Consider the following 22702-nt stretch of genomic DNA (forward strand, 5'->3'; position numbering starts at 1 on the left):
TGATGGAGGTCAGTATAGATGGACTAATAGAGAAAGTCCCACACACTGCTAGAAGGCCAAATATTTTTTCAGAGCTAGATGCAGACAAAAAATGATTTTGAATTTGCAGCGTGATGGAGGTCAGTATAGATGGACTAATAGAACAAGTCCCACACACTGCTAGAAGGCCAAATATTTTTTCAGAGCTAGATGCAGACAAAAAATGATTTTGAATTTGCAGCGTGATGGAGGTCAGTATAGATGGACTAATAGAACAAGTCCCACACACTGCTAGAAGGCCAAATATTTTTTCAGAGCTAGATGCAGAAAAAAATTATATTCAGTTTGCAACCTGATGGAGGTCAGTATAGATGGACTAATAGAACAAGTCCCACACACTGCTAGAAGCCCAAATATTTTTTCAGAGCTAGATGCAGAAAAAAATTATATTCAATTTGCAACCTGATGGAGGTCAGTATAGATGGACTAATAGAATGATGCTATGCCCAAAAGATTTTACTTCGCTAGGTGCAGTAAAAAAAATTGGTATTCTATACACAGGTGGTATATCTTGCAACACAGATAGGCTACTCCACTGACTAACACACTCTGCAATAGGCCAAAAAGGATTAGCTTTGCTAGATTCAGCCAAATGCTGTGAAAAAAACTTGCACAGCACTGGCACAGACCTGCCTGGCAAAAACTGATAGGAACTGATGTAACCTAGTCCTGAAAAGGACTGCAATTACAATTAGTCTTTACTCCCACAATCTATCTATTTAAGAGCACTGACCTGCCTGATAAAAGTCGTAGGAAATGCTGTAACCTAGTCCTTAAAAGGACTGCAATCACAACTATTCCCTACTCCCAAGCTATCTGTAGATTTGTGCGAAAATTGGCTTGAAGTTAACAAGGTATAGCGCACACAGCAACAGCGGTGCCGTCTAACACGCAGCTGCAGCAGTGAGAAAATGGTGGCGACGGGGAAAATGGCTTGGTCTTACACTGCCAATGACACATGCCCTTGCTTGTGTGAAAAAAAGCACTTCGCTCCGTGTGTGCGCTGCTGATAGGCTGACAGATTGCACCTCCCCACTGTAAATGCGGGAAAGAGAAAAAAAAATGGAGATCTTCATTATTCCTGCAGAGATCCATCCCCTGCCCCTCCCCCCACCCCGCTGTACACTCAAACTGCGTATTAACATTAATTTTCATCATTACTGAGAAAAAATCCAGTTATGATTTTGGTGCACGAACAGTTATCGAACATAACCTCGAACAGCCGAATTTTTCTCAAATCGTTCGTGTTCGCCGAACGGCTCGAACACCGCCCAAAACAGCTCGAATTTGAGATTGGCGAACAGTTCGAGTCGAACAACGCTCATCTCTAGTCCCATCCCCATTTATAAGGCAGGAAATCCCACTTATTAAACCTGACAGGGCACACCTGTGAAGTGAAAACCATTTCCGGTGACTACCTCTTGAAGCTCATCAAGAGAATGCCAAGAGTGTGCAAAGCAGTCATCAATGCAAAAGGTGGCTACTTTGAAGAACCTAGAATATAAGACATATTTTCAGTTGTTGCACACTTTTTTGTTAAGTATATAATTCCACATGTGTTAATTCATAGTTTTGATGCCTTCAGTGTGAATGTACAATTTTCATAGTGATGAAAATACAGAAAAATCTTTAAATGAGAAGGTGTGTCCAAACTTTTGGTCTATACTGTATATATACTAGCTATTGAACCCGTTCTACGCCCGGGTGGCGAGCATTTTTATTGGTATATGGTCTCCCATGTTGGTATGAGCTGCCCCCCTCTTGGTATTTGTGCTGCCCCCACCATCCTATCCCGGTATGCGTGGCACCCCTCATCCCCAATCCCGGTATGCGTGGCACCCCTCATCCCCAATCCCGGTATGCGTGGCTCCCCTCATCCCCAATCCCGGTATGCGTGGCTCCCCTCATCCCCAATCCTGGTATGCGTGGCACCCCTCATCCCCAATCCCGGTATGCGTGGCACCCCTCATCCCTATTCTGGTATGCGTGGCACCCCTCATTCCTATTCTGGTATGCGTGACACCCCTCATCCCCAATCCCGGTATGCGTGGCACCCCTCATCCCCAATCCCGGTATGCGTGGCACCCTTCATCCCCAATCCCAGTATGTGTGGCACCCCTCATCCCCAATCCCGGCATGCGTGGCACCCCACATCCCCAATCCCGGTATGCGTGGCACCCCTCATCCCTATTCTGGTATGCGTGGCACCTTTCATCCCCAATCCTGGTATGCGTGGCACCCCTCATCCCTATCCTGGTATGCGTGGCACCCCTCATCCCCAATCCCGGTATGCGTGGCACCCCTCATCCCTAATCTGGTGTGCGTGGCACCCCTCATCCCTATTCTGGTGTGCGTGGCACCCCTCATCCCTATTCTGGTATGCGTGGCACCTTTTATCCCCAATCCTGGTATGCATGGCACCCCTCATCCCCAATTCCGGTATGCGTGGCACCCCTCATCCCTATTCTGGTATGCGTGGCACCTTTCATCCCCAATCCTGGTATGCGTGGCACCCCTCATCCCCAATCCCGGTATGCGTGGCTCCCCTCATCCCCAATGTCATTATGCGTGGCACCCCTCATCCCCAATCCTGGTATGCGTGTCACCCCTCATCCCCAATCCTGGTATGCGTGGCACCCCTCATCCCTATTCTGGTATGCGTGGCACCCCTCATCCTTATTCTGCTATGCGTGGCACCCCTCATCCCCAATCCTGGTATGCGTGGCACCCCTCATCCCTATTCTGGTATGCGTGGCACCCCTCATCCTTATTCTGCTATGCGTGGCACCCCTCATCCCCAATCCCGGTATGCGTGGCTCCCCTCATCCCCAATTCCATTACGCGTGGCACCCCTCATCCCCAATCCTGGTATGCGTGGCACCCCTCATCCCCAATCCCGGTATGCGTGGCACCCCTCATCCCCAATCCCGGTAAGCGTGGCACCCCTCATCCCCAATCTCGGTATGCGTGGCACCCCTCATCCCTATTCTGGTATGCGTGGCACCTTTCATCCCCAATCCTGGTATGCGTGGCACCCCTCATCCCCATCCTGGTATGCGTGGCACCCCTCATCCCCAATCCCGGTATGCGTGGCACCCCTCATGCCTAATCTGGTATGCCTGGCACCCCTCATCCCTATTCTGGTGTGCGTGGCACCTTTTATCCCCAATCCTGGTTTGCATGGCACCCCTCATCCCCAATCCCGGTATGCTTGGCACCCCTCAACCCTATTCTGGTATGCGAGGCACCTTTCATCCCCAATCCTGGTATGCGTGGCACCCCTCATCCCCAATCCCGGTATGCGTGGCTCCCCTCATCCCCAATGTCATTATGCGTGGCACCCCTCATCCCCAATCCTGGTATGCGTGTCACCCCTCATCCCCAATCCTGGTATGCGTGGCACCCCTCATCCCTATTCTGGTATGCGTGGCACCCCTCATCCTTATTCTGCTATGCGTGGCACCCCTCATCCCCAATCCCGGTATGCGTGGCTCCCCTCATCTCCAATCCCATTATGCGTGGCACCCCTCATCCCCAATCCCGGTATGCTTGGCACCCCTCATCCCCAATCCCGGTATGCGTGGCACCCCTCATCCCCAATCCCGGTATGCGTGGCACCCCTCCTCCCCAATCCCGGTATGCGTGGCACCCCTCATCCCCAATCCTGGTATGCGTGTCACCCCTCATCCCCAATCCCGGTATGCGTGTCACCCCTCATCCCTATTTTGGTATGCGTGGCACCCCTCATCCCCAATCCTGGTATGCGTGGCACCCCTCATCCCCAATCCTGGTATGCGTGGCACCCCTCATCCCCAATCCTGGTATGCGTGGCACCCCTCATCCCTATTCTGGTATGCGTGGCACCCCTCATCCCCAATCCCGGTATGCGTGGCACCCCTCATCCCCAATCCCGGTATGCTTGGCACCCCTCATCCCCAATCCCGGTATGCGTGGCACCCCTCATCCCCAATCCCGGTATGCGTGGCACCCCTCCTCCCCAATCCCGGTATGCGTGGCACCCCTCATCCCCAATCCTGGTATGCGTGTCACCCCTCATCCCCAATCTCGGTATGCGTGGCACCCCTCATCCCTATTTTGGTATGCGTGGCACCCCTCATCCCCAATCCTGGTATGCGTGGCACCCCTCATCCCCAATCCTGGTATGCGTGGCACCCCTCATCCCTATTCTGGTATGAGTGGCACCCCTCATCCTTATTCTGCTATGCGTGGCACCCCTCATCCCCAATCCCATTATGCGTGGCACCCCTCATCCCCAATCCCGGTATGCTTGGCACCCCTCATCCCCAATCCCGGTATGCGTGGCACCCCTCATCCCCAATCCCGGTATGCGTGGCACCCCTCCTCCCCAATCCCGGTATGTGTGGCACCCCTCATCCCCAATCCTGGTATGCGTGTCACCCCTCATCCCCAATCCCGGTATGCGTGTCACCCCTCATCCCTATTTTGGTATGCGTGGCACCCCTCATCCCCAATCCTGGTATGCGTGGCACCCCTCATCCCCAATCCTGGTATGCGTGGCACCCCTCATCCCCAATCCTGGTATGCGTGGCACCCCTCATCCCCAATCCTGGTATGCGTGGCACCCCTCATCCCTATTCTGGTATGCGTGGCACCCCTCATCCCTATTCTGGTATGAGTGGCACCCCTCATCCTTATTCTGCTATGCGTGGCACCCCTCATCCCCAATCCCGGTATGCGTGGCTCCCCTCATCTCCAATCCCATTATGCGTGGCACCCCTCATCCCCAATCCCGGTATGCTTGGCACCCCTCATCCCCAATCCCGGTATGCGTGGCACCCCTCATCCCCAATCCCGGTATGCGTGGCACCCCTCCTCCCCAATCCCGGTATGCATGGCACCCCTCATCCCCAATCCTGGTATGCGTGTCACCCCTCATCCCCAATCCCGGTATGCGTGTCACCCCTCATCCCTATTTTGGTATGCGTGGCACCCCTCATCCCCAATCCTGGTATGCGTGGCACCCCTCATCCCCAATCCTGGTATGCGTGGCACCCCTCATCCCTATTCTGGTATGCGTGGCACCCCTCATCCTCAATCCCGGTATGCGTGGCACCCCTCATCCCCAATCCCGGTATGCTTGGCACCCCTCATCCCCAATCCCGGTATGCGTGGCACCCCTCATCCCCAATCCCGGTATGCGTGGCACCCCTCATCCCCAATCCTGGTATGCGTGGCACCCCTCCTCCCCAATCCTGGTATGCGTGGCACCCCTCATCCCCAATCCTGGTATGCGTGTCACCCCTCATCCCCAATCCCGGTATGCGTGTCACCCCTCATCCCTATTTTGGTATGCGTGGCACCCCTCATCCCCAATCCTGGTATGCGTGGCACCCCTCATCCCCAATCCTGGTATGCGTGGCACCCCTCATCCCCAATCCTGGTATGCGTGGCACCCCTCATCCCTATTCTGGTATGCGTGGTACCCCTCATCCCCAATCCCGGTATGCGTGGCACCCCTCATCCCTATTCTGGTATGCATGGCTCCCCTCATCCCTATTCTGGTATGCATGGCTCCCCTAATACCGGTATGCGTGGCACCCCTCACCCCCCCGCTATACACCCCCCCCAAAAAAAAATAAACAGTTATACTCACCTTTCTTCTCTGTACTCCAGCGCTGCAGCGTCCTGTTCTGCCGGAAGCCGGGGGAGGAGTGCGGCGACAGAGCACCGCGCTGTCCGGCGCCATTTTGCAGATGACACACTGTAAATGTGTCTTCAGTAAAATGGCGTCGGATAGCGCTATGCGCACGTGCCGATCCGGCGTCTCACTCCGCCCCCGGTCTCCGCTGAAGAGAGGTGCCGCGGCAACGCTCTTCCCTGTCAGGTAAGTATGTAAGTATGGCGCCGGAGATCGCAGTGTACGTTCAGTGCCTACGCATACCGCGATCTCCGACGCCATACACCTCTTACCTGTAACGGCTGGATGCCTGCTTGTGTCTGGAGCCAGACTGCGCGTCACGCATGCGCAGTCTCTCGAGGCTTCGGACAGAGACACGCATCCCCGGTTATATTATAGATATATATATATATATATATATATATATATATATATATATATATATATATATATATATATATATATATATATATATATATATATATATATATATATATAATCATCATGGCCATATGTAATCATTATCAAACTCTCGTGTCCACATTAGGGCTGTACACATTGTTTTTGCATTTTTGTTTAAAGCTTTTCTGAACTTATTCATTGATGGCCTGTCTTCCAGAGCTGCATAATGCTGTAAGTTTTTAACATTATCTACTTTTTTGAGAATGTAGACAGAATGTGAAAAATACTAGTTTTACTGGAACTGACACATGGATCACCTAGGCAATCGTACCCCTCCTTACCCCCTAGGGAATTGTACCCCTCCTTACCCCCTAGGCAATCGCACCCCTCTTTACCCCCTAGGCAATCGCACCCCTCTTTACCCCCTAGGCAATCGTACCCCTCCTTACCCCCTAGGCAATCGCACCCCTCTTTACCCCCTAGGCAATCGCACCCCTCTTTACCCCCTAGGCAATCGCACCCCTCTTTACCCCCTAGGCAATCGCACCACTCCTTACCCCCTTGGCCATCGCACCCCTCTTTACCCCCTAGGCAATCGTACCCCTCCTTACCCCCTAGGCAATCGCACCCCTCCTTACCCCCTTGGCCATCGCACCCCTCCTTACCCCCTTGGCCATCGCACCCCTCCTTACCCCCTAGGCAATCGCACCCCTCCTTACCCCCTTGGCCATCGCACCCCTCCTTACCCCCTAGGCCATCGCACCCCTCCTTACCCCCTAGGCCATCGCACCCCTTTCCCAGATTGCAGAGTTTTCCCTGCCTCCAACATACTGTACTTTCTTGCTTAATTTGCTGGGTGGCGGCATCAGACATGACCGGCTTAACTGTACAAGGAAAAGCAATTAATTCTTACAAGTCCAGACACTAACACTTCTCTTCTCTTCTACCAGTCACAACACAAAGATTTCTAGTTTAATTAATACAACTATTTGGACAATAAAGGTTCTTAAATTTTTCTTCCATTTCACAAAATGTTACCAATTGAGGTTCTGTAAATGCCGTAGTGAGATTTCTCCGAGGCCGAGCCTACAACATGCAGTGACTAGTCACAGACTTCCCAGGAAGGACTGAGGGTTGTGCAATCACATAAGTATAATGTACCTGGATTTTAAGCTGTGATCACTGAAATCTTGTGCTGACAGGTAATTGTGGCAATCAGCACCATTGTACTGGGGAATTAAAGACCAAGAGGATAATCTCTAGCCATACATAGCAATCCACCAAGGGTGAGTACAGCACTCCGCTTTATAACTCAATTATAGGTATAGTGCATCGGAGTATGACAGCCAGATATGATGTCAGGTACATTCATACAATGTATGGGTGCGGTTTAGCACATCCACCTACCAATGTATTTCCTACAGCACTTTGTAGCTTCGCTTTCATGTTCTCCATCATATTTCCAGAGAACGGGACAAAAAGGTAACCCTTTATGATGTACATTGATATATGCTTATACTGAATATATGTTGATTTTTACTACTATTATTATTATTATATTTTTTGCTTACTAAAAATGTATCTGTCAGGCTGTCATTGCTGGTTGTGAAACTTGGCTAGTAATTCTAAACGTTTCCTTGCGCACAGCCTGAGAAGGAACATGACAGTGATCTGACCACTTGTGACAAATACTTTCATTGTCCCTGAGGATAGAAATCCCAGGTGGATTCATCATGTTTTATTCATTTATTTATTTTAAACATTTTATCTAAAATTGTACTATTATTTTATGTATGCAAACTGTATTTATCAAGTTTCCAGACCTGAGACCAGACCAAAAATTTACACTATACTGTGTGTTGACATTTGGTTCTGACAGTAATTAGGGGAAAGGGGGACTGTTCACAAACCAGATGTACAGTTAGGTCCAGAAATATTTGGACAGTGACTGAATCTTAGTGATTTGGCCTCTGCATGCCATTATTTTTAATTTTAAATGAAATAACTGAGATGCAATTGAAGTGTAGACTTTTGGGTTTAATTAAAGGGGTTGAACAAAAATATCCTGTGAATAGTGTTGAGCGATACCTTCCGATATCGGGAAATATCGGATCGGATTGGATCGGACCGATACCGAAAAAGTATCGGATATCGCCGATTCCGATACCGGAAACCAATGCAAGTCAATGGGACAGAAATGTCGGAATGAAAATAAACCCTTTCTTTCCTTGTAGGTTAATTCTACATGAAGGAAAACAACTAAGAATGATGTAGAATGTATTGGGGGAGGTGGGGGAGACAATAAAGGCATAGAGGTTTAGCCCAATCAAATGGAATAGCAGGAATTAATATTTTTTTTAAGACATTCTGAGTTACGGAAATATTGACTATGTTAAGTATTTTTATATTTTGTCAGATATTTATGTTTCACTACTTCCATGCTCTTCACCTTCTTTTTTACTTCTCCCACACTTTCTCCTTCATCATCCTCAGCATCTTTTTCATCCACTTCTTCTTCACCTTCTTCATCTTCTTCTTCTTCTTCTTCACCTTCTTCGTATTATTCTTTTTTTTTACATTCTTCATATTCTACTTCTTCATCTTCTTCATATTCTTCTTCGTGACAGGCATTCCTGTAGTTGTTATCTATAAAAGGTTGGACATTGCACCTTTCGTTCTGCCCGTCACAAAAGATTTACAACAGGATTTGTCCGCGTTCAGTTTGGCCTGCAGCAGCAGGTCTTTTCCAGGGGCACCACGAGGAGGAACGGACTCACCCCCATACACTGCTTAGTCATCTTCTGCTTATAATTTAGATATTATCTTTTGCTCTGATTTTTAGTCTTATGCTTAATGTTCTTCCGCTTTTTGTTCTGCAGCTTCTTGTATTTCTGCTTCTTGGTTTTCTGTCTCTTGTTCTTCTGTATCTTGGTGCTTGTCTTCTCTTCTTTGTCCTCTTGGTCAACTTCTTCAGGGTCATCTTCTTGGTCTTCTTCGGGGTGGTCTTCAGGGTCGTCGTCTTTGGGGGTCCTCGTCTTTGGGGTCCTCGTCTTCTTCGGGGTGGTCTTCAGGGTCCTTGTCTTCTTCGGGGTGGTCTTCAGGGTCCTCGTCTTCAGGTTCGTCGTCTTCGGGGTCCTCGTCTTCTTCGGGTTGGTCTTCAGGGTCCTCGTCTTCAGGGTCCTCGTCAGGGAGATCCAGAGTGATTACCAAGAACCATTTCAAAAAGCTTGAACTTGGAAATGTAGCAGAAGGTACAAGAAGGCTGAGGAACTACCGAGGACCAGCTGACGGTACTGGAACCCGGATGGGTAGCAAAAGGTACAAGAGCCAATGGAACTGCCGAAGACCAGCTGACGGTACTGGAACTCGGTTACTAAGCAGGAGGTACCTGTGCCAGAAAGAACTACCAAGGACCAGCAGACGTTGGTGGAACTTGGATACCGAGAAGGAGGCACCTAATCCAAAGGCACTGCCGAGAACCAGCTGACGGTACTGGAACCCGGATGGGTAGTAGAAGGTACCCATGTAAAAAAAGTTTCAAGGCCGCGAGCCGGCCGCAGTTACCAAAACCCACAGTCCTACAGGGGGTGCTTGTTCTATTGGCACTATGGAACCAGCCTTCATTGCCAGATCCCGCAGCCCACATAGGAGTCACCTAAACTGCAGGCACCATAGAGTCGGCTAACCCGACCGCAACACGACAGGACAACGCATTGGAGGCAAAGTGACATTGACACTACCCGGAAACAGCTGGCGTGCTGGAACCAGGCTGGGCAGGAGGGAGTACCCGTGCCAAAGACACTGCCGAGAACCAGCTGACGGTACTGGAACCCGGATGGGTAGTAGAAGGTACAAGAGCAAATGGAACTACCGAGGACCAGCTGACGGTACTGGAACCCGGATGGGTAGCAGAAGGTACAAGAGCCAATGGAACTGCCGAGGACCAGCTGACGGTACTGGAACTCGGTTACTAAGCAGGAGGTACCTGTGCCAGAAAGCACTACCAAGGACCAGCAGACGTTGGTGGAACTTGGATACCGAGAAGGAGGCACCTAATCCAAAGGCACTGCCGAGAACCAGCTGACGGTACTGGAACCCGGATGGGTAGTAGAAGGTACCCATGTAAAAAAAAGTTTCAAGGCCACGAGCTGGCCGCAGTTACCAAAACCCACAGTCCTACAGGGGGTGCTTGTCCTATTGGCACTATGGAACCAGCCTTCATTGCCAGATCCCGCAGCCCACATAGGAGTCACCTAAACTGCAGGCACCATAGAGTCGGCTAACCCGACCGCAACACGACAGGACAACGCATTGGAGGCAAAGTGACGTTGACACTACCCGGAAACAGCTGGCGTGCTGGAACCAGGCTGGGCAGGAGGGAGTACCCGTGCCAAAGACACTGCCGAGAACCAGCTGACGGTACTGGAACCCGGATGGGTAGTAGAAGGTACAAGAGCAAATGGAACTACCGAGGACCAGATGACGGTACTGGAACCCGGATGGGTAGCAGAAGGTACAAGAGCCAATGGAACTGCCGAGGACCAGCTGACGGTACTGGAACTCGGTTACTAAGCAGGAGGTACCTGTGCCAGAAAGCACTACCAAGGACCAGCAGACGTTGGTGGAACTTGGATACCGAGAAGGAGGCACATAATCCAAAGGCACTGCCGAGAACCAGCTGACGGTACTGGAACCCGGATGGGTAGTAGAAGGTACCCATGTAAAAAAAAGTTTCAAGGCCGCGAGCCGGCCGCAGTTACCAAAACCCACAGTCCTACAGGGGGTGCTTGTCCTATTGGCACTATGGAACCAGCCTTCATTGCCAGATCCCGCAGCCCACATAGGAGTCACCTAAACTGCAGGCACCATAGAGTCGGCTAACCCGACCGCAACACGACAGGACAACGCATTGGAGGCAAAGTGACGTTGACACTACCCGGAAACAGCTGGCGTGCTGGAACCAGGCTGGGCAGGAGGGAGTACCCGTGCCAAAGACACTGCCGAGAACCAGCTGACGGTACTGGAACCCGGATGGGTAGTAGAAGGTACAAGAGCAAATGGAACTACCGAGGACCAGCTGACGGTACTGGAACCCGGATGGGTAGCAGAAGGTGCAAGAGCCAATGGAACTGCCGAGGACCAGCTGACGGTACTGGAACTCAGTTACTAAGCAGGAGGTACCTGTGCCAGAAAGCACTACCAAGGACCAGCAGACGTTGGTGGAACTTGGATACCGAGAAGGAGGCACCTAATCCAAAGGCACTGCCGAGTGGAGCCAGAGGTGTATTTGGAAGAGGTTTTAAATCAGTAGTACAGTGGATGTGGACAAAGCAGGATAATTTGCCGGACACACAGCTGGGGATCAGCTGACATTACTGAACCCCAATAACACTGGAGCAAGCGTTGACTGTGCAGACGGCACTTCTGAGCAGCAACTAGCGGTATTGGAGCCCAGGGTAAATACTAAAAACAGAGGAGCCAGAGGTGTATTTGGAGGAGGTTTTAAATCAGTAGTACAGGGGATGTGGACAAAGCAGGAGAATTTTCCGGACACACAGCTGGGGATCAGCTGACGTTACTGAACCCCAATAACACTGGAGCAAGCGTTGACTGTGCAGACGGCACTTCTGAGCAGCAACAAGCGGTATTGGAGCCCAGGGTAAATACTAAAAACAGAGGAGCCAGAGGTGTATTTGGAGGATGTTTTAAATCAGTAGTACAGTGGATGTGGACAAAGCAGGAGAATTTGCCGGACACACAGCTGGGGATCAGCTGACGTTACTGAACCTCAATAACACTGGAGCAAGCGTTGACTGTGCAGACGGCACTTCTGAGCAGCAACTAGCGGTATTGGAGCCCAGGGTAAATACTAAAAACAGAGGAGCCAGAGGTGTAATTGCAGCAACTTTAAAATCTGTAGTAGTGAGAATGTGGACAGAGCAGGAGAAATTGCTGTCCGCACAGCAGGGGAACAGCTGACGTTACTGAACCCCAATAACACGGCAGCAAGTGTTGACTGTGCAGATGGCACTTCCGAGCGCCAACTGGCGGTGTTGGAGCTCAGGGATAGTACTGAAAACAGAGGAGCCAGAGGTGTAATTGGAGCAACTTTAAAATCTGTAGTAGTGAGAATGTGGACAGAGCAGGAGAAATTGCCGTCCGCACAGCAGGGGAACAGCTGACGTTACTGAACCCCAATAACACGGCAGCAAGTGTTGACTGTGCAGACGGCACTTCCGAGCGCCAACTGGCAGTGTTGGAGCTCAGGGATAATACTGAAAACAGAGGAGCCAGAGGTGTAATTGGAGCAACTTTAAAATCTGTAGTAGTGAGAATGTGGACAGAGCAGGAGAAATTGCCGTCCGCACAGCAGGGGAACAGCTGACGTTACTGAACCCCAATAACACGGCAGCAAGTGTTGACTGTGCAGACGGCACTTCCGAGCGCCAACTGGTGGTGTTGGAGCTCAGGGATAATACTGAAAACAGAGGAGCCAGAGGTGTAATTGGAGCAACTTTAACCCCTTAATAACATCTGACGTACTAATACGCGTCTGTGCCCTGGGACTTAAGAGCCAGACCCGTATTAGTACGTCATGGCGATCGCGCGCGCACACAGGCTGTGCGGGCGCGATCGCCGCCGGGTGTCAGCTGATTGTCATAGCTGACACCCGGTACTATGTGCAGGGAGCGGTCACGCACCGCTCCCAGCACATTAATCCCCGCGATGCTGCGATCGAAGTTGATCGAAGTCGATCGCGGCATTGCGGGGGCAAGGGGAGGTGATCGCCGATACTCACCTCCTCTTCCGGCTTCCTGCGCAGTCTGCAAAGGCTTCCCGGGTGTTGCCATGACGACCCGATGTCGTCATGACAACATCCGGGTCACCAGAGAGCAGGAAGATTGCTTGGACATGCGCAGTGCATCTCCAAGCAATCTTCACACTGTGCACTTCTGACAGCCTTCATGGCATAGGGATGGTGCTCCATTCCTGTGCCATGCAGGCGATCAGAAAAAAAAAAGTGAAAGTCCCAGAGTGGGACAAAGTAATAAAGTGTATAAACTGTGTGAAAGTGGAAAAAAAAAAAAAAAAAAAATGTGCAAAAATATTATAAAAAAATAAAAAAAATAATACACCAAAAATAAAAATATAATGTACCCATCAATAAATATTATTATAAAAAAAATAAAAAAAAAACAATAAAAGTACACATATTTGGTATCGCCGCGTCCGGAACAACCTGACCTATAAAACTGTCCCACTAGTTAACCCCTTCAGTGAACACGGTAAAAAAAAAAAAAAAAAAAACCAAGCAAAAAACAATGCTTTATCACCATACCGCCAAACAAAAAGTGGAATAACACGCGATCAAAAAGACGCATATAAATAAAAATGATACCGCTGAAAACGTCATCTCGTCCCGCAAAAAACAAGCCGCCATATAGCTCCATCAGCCGAAAAATAAAAAAGTTATAGCTCTCAGAATAAAGCGATACTAAAAAATATTTTTTTCTATAAAATAGCTTTTATTGTGTATAAGCGCCAAAACATAGAAAAATTATACAAATGTGGTACCGCTGTAAACGTACTGACCCGAAGAGTAAAGCTGCCTCATCAATTTTACCACACGCGGAACAGAATAAAAAAAAAAAAAAAAAAACAATTCCTGAATTGTTGGTTTTTGTTTATTCTGCCTCCCAAAAATCGGAATAGAAAGCGATCAAAAAATGTCACGTGCCTGAAAATGGCACCAATAACAACGTCAAGTCATCCCGCAAAAAACGAGCCGTCACATGACTGTCTGCCAAAATTTGGAAAAATTATAGCTCTCAAAATATGGCGATGCAAAAACTAGATTTTACAAAAAATGCGTCTTTTAGTGTGTGACAGCTGTCAGTCATAAAAACCCCATATGATTCTGGCATTGCTGTAATCACACCGACCCGAAGAATAAAGTCGTCTAATCACTTATACCGCACAAGGAACGGCGTCAAAAATAAACTCTTGAGTTAGGATTGGGCTAGGGTTAGGGCTGGGTTTGGGGCTAGGGTTGTGCTGGGGCTAGGGTTGTGCTGGGGCTAGGGTTGTGCTGGGGCTAGGGTTGTGCTGGGGCTAGGGTTGTGCTGGGGCTAGGGTTGTGCTAGGGTTAGGGCTGGGGTTGGGATTTTTTTCAAAAGTAAGAAAAAAAGATGACGATATGGCGACTAGTGTTGAGAGCAAGTGCTCGCTACTTGAGTTTGCATCGGGTGCTCTGGTATGCATTTAGTATCGTGGGTATTTGAGTGACATGCTCGAGTCTCTGCCCCATATGCTTCGTGGCCAAAAAACTTTACGGGGATTGCCTGCCATGCACGAGCGATCCCCGCATGTTTTTTTTTGGGTGTCTAATAACCGTGAAACATGCGGAGCAGGGACTCGAGCATGTCACTCGAGCACACGCTGTACATGGTGCATACCTGAGTACCCGATGCAAACTCAAGTAGCGAGCACTTGCGCTCAAGAATAATGAAAACTTATTCAATATGATGACCTAATGTAAACAAATAATGTGCCGTACCTCTGGGTTCAAAATGTTCACTATACACCTTAATAAAATCTTTGAGGGGTATAGCTTCCAAAATGGGGACACTTGTGGGGGAGCTCCACTGTTTAGGCACATCACGGGCTCTCCAAACGCGACATGGTGTCCGCTAACAAATTGAATGGAAAATCGGCTCAAATTGTTAGCGGACACCACATTGCGTTTGGAGAGCCCCTCTGTGCCCAAACTTTGGAGCTCCCCCACAAGTGACCCCATTTTGGAAACTAGACCCCCCAAGGCACCTTTCTAGATGCATAGTGAGCACTTGGAACCCCCAGGTGCTTCACAAATTGATTCGTAAAAATGAAAAAGTGAAAAAAAAAACACTTTTTCATTTTTATGAATCAATTTGTGAAGCACCTGGGGTTCCAAGTGCTCACTATGAATCTAGATAGGTGCCTTGGGGGGTCTAGTTTCCAAAATGGGGTCACTTGTGGGGGAGCTCCAATGTTTGGGCACACAGGGACTCTCTAAATGCAACATGGTATCCGCTAACAAATTAAATGGAAAATCGGCTCAAATTGTTAGCGGACACCACATTGCGTTTGGAGAGCCCCTCTGTGCCCAAACTTTGGAGCTCCCCCACAAGTGACCCCATTTTGGAAACTAGACCCCCCAAGGCACCTTTCTAGATGCATAGTGAGCACTTGGAACCCCCAGGTGCTTCACAAATTGATTCGTAAAAATGAAAAAGTGAAAAAAAAAACACTTTTTCATTTTTATGAATCAATTTGTGAAGCACCTGGGGTTCCAAGTGCTCACTATGAATCTAGATAGGTGCCTTGGGGGGTCTAGTTTCCAAAATGGGGTCACTTGTGGGGGAGCTCCAATGTTTGGGCACACAGGGACTCTCCAAATGCAACATGATATCCGCTAACAAATTGTCGGCTCAAATTGTTAGCGGATATCATGTTGCATTTGGAGAGTCCCTGTGTGCCCAAACATTGGAGCTCCTCCACAAGTGACCCCATTTTGGAAACTAGACCCCCCAAGGCACCTATCTAGATGCATAGTGAGCACTTGGAACACCTAGGTGCTTCACAAATTAATTCGTAAAAATGAAAAAGTGTTTTTTTTTTCACTTTTTCATTATTACGAATCAATTTGTGAAGCACCTGGGGGTTCCAAGTGCTCACTATGCATCTAGAAAGGTGCCTTGGGGGGTCTAGTTTCCAAAATGGGGTCACTTGTGGGGGAGCTCCAAAGTTTGGGCACAGAGGGGCTCTCCAAACGCAATGTGGCGTCCGCTAACAATTTGAGCCGATTTTCCATTCAATTTGTTAGCGGATACCATGTTGCATTTAGAGAGTCCCTGTGTGCCCAAACATTGGAGCTCCCCCACAAGTGACCCCATTTTGGAAACTAGACCCCCCAAGGCACCTATCTAGATGCATAGTGAGCACTTGGAACCCCTAGGTGCTTCACAAATTAATTCGTAAAAATGAAAAAGTGTTTTTTTTTTCACTTTTTCATTATTACGAATCAATTTGTGAAGCACCTGGGGGTTCCAAGTGCTCACTATGCATCTAGAAAGGTGCCTTGGGGGGTCTAGTTTCCAAAATGGGGTCACTTGTGGGGGAGCTCCAAAGTTTGGGCACAGAGGGGCTCTCCAAACGCAATGTGGCGTCCGCTAACAATTTGAGCCGATTTTCCATTCAATTTGTTAGCGGATACCATGTTGCATTTAGAGAGTCCCTGTGTGCCCAAACATTGGAGCTCCCCCACAAGTGACCCCATTTTGGAAACTAGACCCCCCAAGGCACCTATCTAGATGCATAGTGAGCACTTGGAACCCCTAGGTGCTTCACAAATTAATTCGTAAAAATGAAAAAGTGTTTTTTTTTTCACTTTTTCATTATTACGAATCAATTTGTGAAGCACCTGGGGGTTCCAAGTGCTCACTATGCATCTAGAAAGGTGCCTTGGGGGGTCTAGTTTCCAAAATGGGGTCACTTGTGGGGGAGCTCCAAAGTTTGGGCACAGAGAAGCTCTCCAAACGCAATGTGGTGTCCGCTAACAATTTGAGCCGATTTTCCATTCAATTTGTTAGCGGATACCATGTTGCATTTAGAGAGTCCCTGTGTGCCCAAACATTGGAGCTCTCCCACAAGTGACCCCATTTTGGAAACTAGACCCCCCAAGGCACCTATCTAGATGCATAGTGAGCAGTTGGAACCCCCAGGTGCTTCACAAATTGATTCATAAAAATGAAAAAGTGTTTTTTTTTTTCACTTTTTCATTGTTACGAATCAATTTGTGAAGCACCTGGGGGTTCCAAGTGCTCACTATGCATCTAGATAGGTGCCTTGGGGGGTCTAGTTTCCAAAATGGGGTCACTTGTGGGGGAGCTCCAATGTTTGGGCACACAGCAGCTCTCCAAACGCAACATGGTGTCGCTAACAATTTGAGCCAATTTTGCGTTAAATTTGTTAGCGGACACCATGTTGCATTTAGAGAGCCGCTGTGTGCCCAAATATTGGAGCTCCCCCACAAGTGACCCCATTTTGGAAACTAGACCACCCAAGGCACCTATCTAGATGCATAGTGAGCACTTGGAACCCTCAGGTGCTTCACAAATTGATTCATACAAATGAAAAAGTGTTTTTTTTTTCACTTTTTCATTGTTACGAATCAATTTGTGAAGCACCTGGGGGTTCCAAGTGCTCACTATGCATCTAGATAGGTGCCTTGGGGGGTCTAGTTTCCAAAATGGGGTCACTTGTGGGGGAGCTCCAATGTTTGGGCACACAGGGACTCTCTAAATGCAACATGGTGTCCTCTAACAAATTTAACGGAAAATCGGCTCAAATTGTTAGCGACACCATGTTGCGTTTGGAGAGCCGCTGTGTGCCCAAACATTGGAGCTCCCCCACAAGTGACCCCATTTTGGAAACTAGACCCCCCAAGGCACCTATCTAGATGCATTGTGAGCACTTGGAACACTCAGGTGCTTCACAAATTGATTCATAAAAATGAAAAAGTGTTTTTTTTTTTCACTTTTTCATTGTTACGAATCAATTTGTGAAGCACCTGGGGGTTCCAAGTGCTCACTATGCATCTAGAAAGGTGCCTTGGGGGGTCTAGTTTCCAAAATGGGGTCACTTGTGGGGGAGCTCCAAAGTTTGGGCACACATGGGCTCTCCAAACACAACATGGCGTCCGCTAATTATTCAAGCAAATTTTACAATCAAAAAGTCAAATAGCGCTCCTTCCCTTCCGAGCCCTGCCGTGCGCCCAAACAGTATTTTTTCCCCAAATATTGGGTATCTGCGTGCCCAGGGGAAATTGCACAACAAATTTTGGGGTCCATTTTTTCTTCTTACCCCTGTGAAAATAAAAAAAATTGGGTCTAAATTAACATTTTTGTGAAAAAAGTTAAATGTTCATTTTTTTCTTCCACATTCAAAAAATTCCTGTGAAGCACCTGAAGGGTTAATAAAGTTCTTGAATGTGGTTTTGAGCACCTTGAGGGGTGCAGTTTTTAGAATGGTGTCACTTTTGGGTATTTTCTGTCATAAAGACCTCTCAAAGTGACTTCAAATGTGATGTGGTCCCTAAAAAAATGGTTTTGTAAATTTTGTTGGAAAAATGAGAAATCGCTGGTCAACTTTTAACCCTTATAGCTCCCTAACAAAAAAAAATTTTGGTTCCAAAATTGTGCTGATGTAAAGTAGACATGTGGGAAATGTTATTTATTAACTCTTTTGTGTGACATATCGCTCTGATTTCAGGGCTTAAAAATTCAAATTTTGAAAATTGCAAAATTTTCAAAATTTTCGCCAAATTTCCGTTTTTTTCACAAATAAACGCAAGTGATATCGAAGAAATTTTTCCACAATCATGAAGTACAATATGTCACGAAAAAACAATCTCAGAATCAGGGGGATCCGTTGAAGCGTTCGAGAGTAATTACCTCATAAAGTGACAGTGGTCAGAATTGTAAAAATTGGCCCGGTCATTAACGTGCAAACCACCCGCGGGGCTTAAGGGGTTAAAATCTGTAGTAGTGAGAATGTGGACAGAGCAGGAGAAATTGCCGTCCGCACAGCAAGGGAACAGCTGACGTTACTGAACCCCAATAACACGGCAGCAAGTGTTGACTGTGCAGACGGCACTTCCGAGCGCCAACTGGCAGTGTTGGAGCTCAGGGATAATACTGAAAACAGAGGAGCCAGAGGTGTAATTGGAGCAACTTTAAAATCTGTAGTAGTGAGAATGTGGACAGAGCAGGAGAAATTGCCGTCCGCACAGCAGGGGAACAGCTGACGTTACTGAACCCCAATAACACGGCAGCAAGTGTTGACTGTGCAGACGGCACTTCCGAGCGCCAACTGGTGGTGTTGGAGCTCAGGGATAATACTGAAAACAGAGGAGCCAGAGGTGTAATTGGAGCAACTTTAAAATCTGTAGTAGTGAGAATGTGGACAGAGCAGGAGAAATTGCCGTCCGCACAGCAAGGGAACAGCTGACGTTACTGAACCCCAATAACACGGCAGCAAGTGTTGACTGTGCAGACGGCACTTCCGAGCGCCAACTGGTGGTGTTGGAGCTCAGGGATAATACTGAAAACAGAGGAGCCAGAGGTGTAATTGGAGCAACTTTAAAATCTGTAGTAGTGAGAATGTGGACAGAGCAGGAGAAATTGCCATCCGCACAGCAAGGGAACAGCTGACGTTACTGAACCCCAATAACACGGCAGCAAGTGTTGACTGTGCAGACGGCACTTCCGAGCGCCAACTGGCGGTGTTGGAGCTCAGGGATAATACTGAAAACAGAGGAGCCAGAGGTGTAATTGGAGCAACTTTAAAATCTGTAGTAGTGAGAATGTGGACAGAGCAGGAGAAATTGCCGTCCGCACAGCAGGGGAACAGCTGACGTTACTGAACCCCAATAACACGGCAGCAAGTGTTGACTGTGCAGACGGCACTTCCGAGCGCCAACTGGCGGTGTTGGAGCTCAGGGATTACAGTTCAGGTGGTAGAAACATGAACACAACAGGAGACCTGGATACTGTTGCCAACCAATTATTTATTCTGGAAGAGGACTGGCAAATTCATGAGAGATGCAGGCCTTGTTCATTTTGAGAAAAGTAAGCCGGTCAACGTTATCGGAGGATAGTCGCATGCGACGGTCTGTTAGTACACCACCTGCGGCACTAAAGACGCGTTCCGATAATACACTAGCAGCAGGGCAAGCTAGCACCTCCAATGCATACTGACTAAGCTCTGGCCATATATCCAGCTTACAGACCCAAAACTTGAAGGGAGAAGAGCCGTCTGGGAGTACACTAAGAGGGCAAGACATGTAGTCTGTCACCATCTGACGGAAACGTTGCCTCCTGCTAACTGGAGCCGTCTGTGATGGTGTAGACATTTGTGGCGGCGGGGACACAAAACTTTGCCACATTTCGGCCATACTGGTCTTGCCTTGTGCTGAGGCGCTGCTTCTGCTCCCTCTTTGTGCAGAGCTTCCTCCACTGCCTCGACGCACTGAGCTGCTTTGTAAAGCACTAGCAGCACTGCTCTCGGTTGGAATGGAGAACATGATGGAATGCACCAGTGCGTCTTGGTACTCCCGCATTTTACGCTCCCAGTTCAACCGTGTTATGAGGCTTTGTAAGTTGTCCCGGTAGCGAGGATCTAGGAGGGTGGACACCCAATAATTAGCCGTGTTGAGAATGTGGGCGATGCGGCGGTCGTTTCTCAGGCACTGCAGCATGAAATCAACCATGTGCTGCAGACTGCCAACTGGCCAAGAAACGCTGTCCCCTGCTTGAGGCGTGATCTCTGCCTGCTCTGCATCACCCCACCCTCGCTCTAGATACTGACTACTAGAGCATTGTGTACCTCCCTCCTCTGGACAGATGTCTTCCTCATCCATTGACTCCTCCTCATCCTCCTCACAAAGTGTCCCCTGCCTAGGCCTTTGTGAGGAACCACGTTGCGCAGACTGTAGAGAAGCAGATGGCATTTGTGACTCCTCATCCTCCACCTCTTCCAAAACCTCGTCCCTTAGTGCTTGCAGTGTTTTTTCAAGCAAGCAGATAAGGGGGATAGTCATGCTGACTAGTGCATCATCTGCACTCGCCATCCGCGTGGAATAATCGAAGGCACGCAAAACGTGGCAAATGTCCTTCATAGAGGCCCACTCAGTGGTGATGAAGTGTGAACGGCGCGCACTGCGACTTGTTTGCGCCTGCTGCAGCTGGTACTCCATTACTGCTGCCTGCTGCCCACACAACCTCTCCAACATATGTAACGTTGAATTCCACCTGGTGGGTAGGTCACATATGATGCGATGTTCCGGAAGACGTAATCGGCGCTGCAGAGCTTCAATGCGTGATCTTGCATTGCTGGAACGCCGCAAGTGAGCGCACTCTATGCGGACCTTGTGAAGCAGTGCATCAAGATCCGGATAGTCCCTCAAAAAACTCTGCACGACCAAGTTGAGCACATGTGCCAGACATGGGATGTGAGTGAGGTTGCCTAGGCCCAGAGCTGCCACCAGATTTCGGCCATTGTCACACACTACCATGCCTGGCTGGAGATTCGCTGGCACAAACCACACGTCGCTCTGCTGCTTGATGGCATTCCAGAGCTCCTGCGCTGTGTGGCTTCGATTCACCAAAGAAATTAATTTTAATACGGCCTGTTGATGTTTGGCCACGGCTGTGCTCATATCGGTCATCATAACAGGTAACCGTTCACGGGTCGATGTGGAGGTAGACCGTGACAGCTCCTGCAGCGCTGATTCAGAGGAACTGGAGTATGAGGAGGAGTCAATATGTACAGACTGGATTCCTGCAATCCTTGGAGTTGGCAGAACACGTACAGCGCCACTCTCAAGATCTGTACCCGGCTCCACAACATTTACCCAATGGGCAGTGAGGGAAAGGTATCGTCCCTGTCCATGCTTACTGGTCCACGCATCGGTGGTCAGGTGGACCTTGCTACTGACGGCGTTTTGTAGCGCATGTTTAATTTTTCCCTCCACATGATGTTGCAGGGCAGGGACAGCTTGCCTGCTGAAATAAAAGCGGCTGGGCACGTTGTATTGTGGGACTGCCAATGCCATAAAGTTACAGAATGTGTCAGTCTCCACCAGCCTGAATGATAGCATTTCAAGGGCCAGTAGTTTAGCAATGCCAGCATTCAGAGCCTGTGCTCGGGGGTGGTTTGCCGAGTATGGGCGCCTTTTCTCCCATGCCTGTGCTAACGATGGCTGTAGACTGGCCTGGGAGTGTGAGGATGACTGGGAAAGTGGTGCTGTGGGTGGAATTACACTGTGTCTCTGTACAACAGTGCCAGAGATTCTTCCATGGCGATCCTGTGAGGAAGCATACTACCTCTTCTTCAAATTCTCGAATTCTGCTTGGCTGGCCCCCTCTTTCCAAGCCAAGAGATTCAGAGAACAGAAGTAGAGATAGCTCCTGTCCAGGGCTCTCTGACTGCCTGGGCAATTTGGCAGTTGGTGAAGAGACAGATGGGTGCTCTTCAGTGCTCAGGACCTGAGAGGATCTGGAACTAATTGAAGTCGATGCGTTAGCTGCCATCCATCCGACAACGGCTTCAATTTGGTCCTCCCGCAGCAGTGGGGTACGGCTAGCTCCTACAAAGCTGCGCATAAAGGACTGTTCCCTGGTAAAACTGGGGGATGCTGAGTCACTGGTGCCCGCAGCAGGCACAGAATCCCCACGTCCTCTCCCTGCAGGCACAGAATCCTCACGTCCTCTCCCTGCAGAAACTCCACGTCCACGCCCACGACCACATGCCTTACTCCCTGCCTTCTTCATCTTAGTAGACTGATAAAGATAGGCAGAAAAGTACTAAGGGCTTAGTGTGCTTATTCCTGAACAGCTGCTAACAGGTATAAGAAACACTAATTTTATAAAGTGTCGACTAGACTTTAATATGAGCTAATGTGGCCTACACAACTGTAAAGTGGAGTGTTTGGTAAACTTTATTTAGGTTTTTTTGTCACGAAAAGACACTGGATGTGCCTAAAGATGTAATAACGATAGT

At 48.8% G+C, this 22702-nt stretch overlaps 1 protein-coding gene across 5 annotated transcripts in view; it reads left to right on the forward strand.

Annotated features, from left to right (window-relative positions):
• CHL1 (cell adhesion molecule L1 like) overlaps positions 1–22702 on the forward strand; it is a 194385-nt gene that overhangs the window by 58595 nt on the left and 113088 nt on the right. The window contains exon 1 of one of the 5 annotated variants that reach the window (XM_073644397.1): positions 7231–7386. The exons of 3 other annotated variants lie outside the window; for them this stretch is intronic. The gene's annotated coding sequence lies outside the window, so the exon portion shown is untranslated. Of the gene's footprint in view, positions 1–7230; positions 7387–7435; positions 7583–22702 lie in introns of those variants that run through there. One more of the 5 variants, XM_073644398.1, reaches the window with a different exon arrangement.

This window comes from Phyllobates terribilis, unplaced genomic scaffold (genome assembly GCF_046119375.1).
Source record: "Phyllobates terribilis strain yellow unplaced genomic scaffold, ASM4611937v1 Scaffold_8__6_contigs__length_399053987, whole genome shotgun sequence".
NCBI classification, from domain to species: Eukaryota; Metazoa; Chordata; class Amphibia; order Anura; family Dendrobatidae; genus Phyllobates; species Phyllobates terribilis.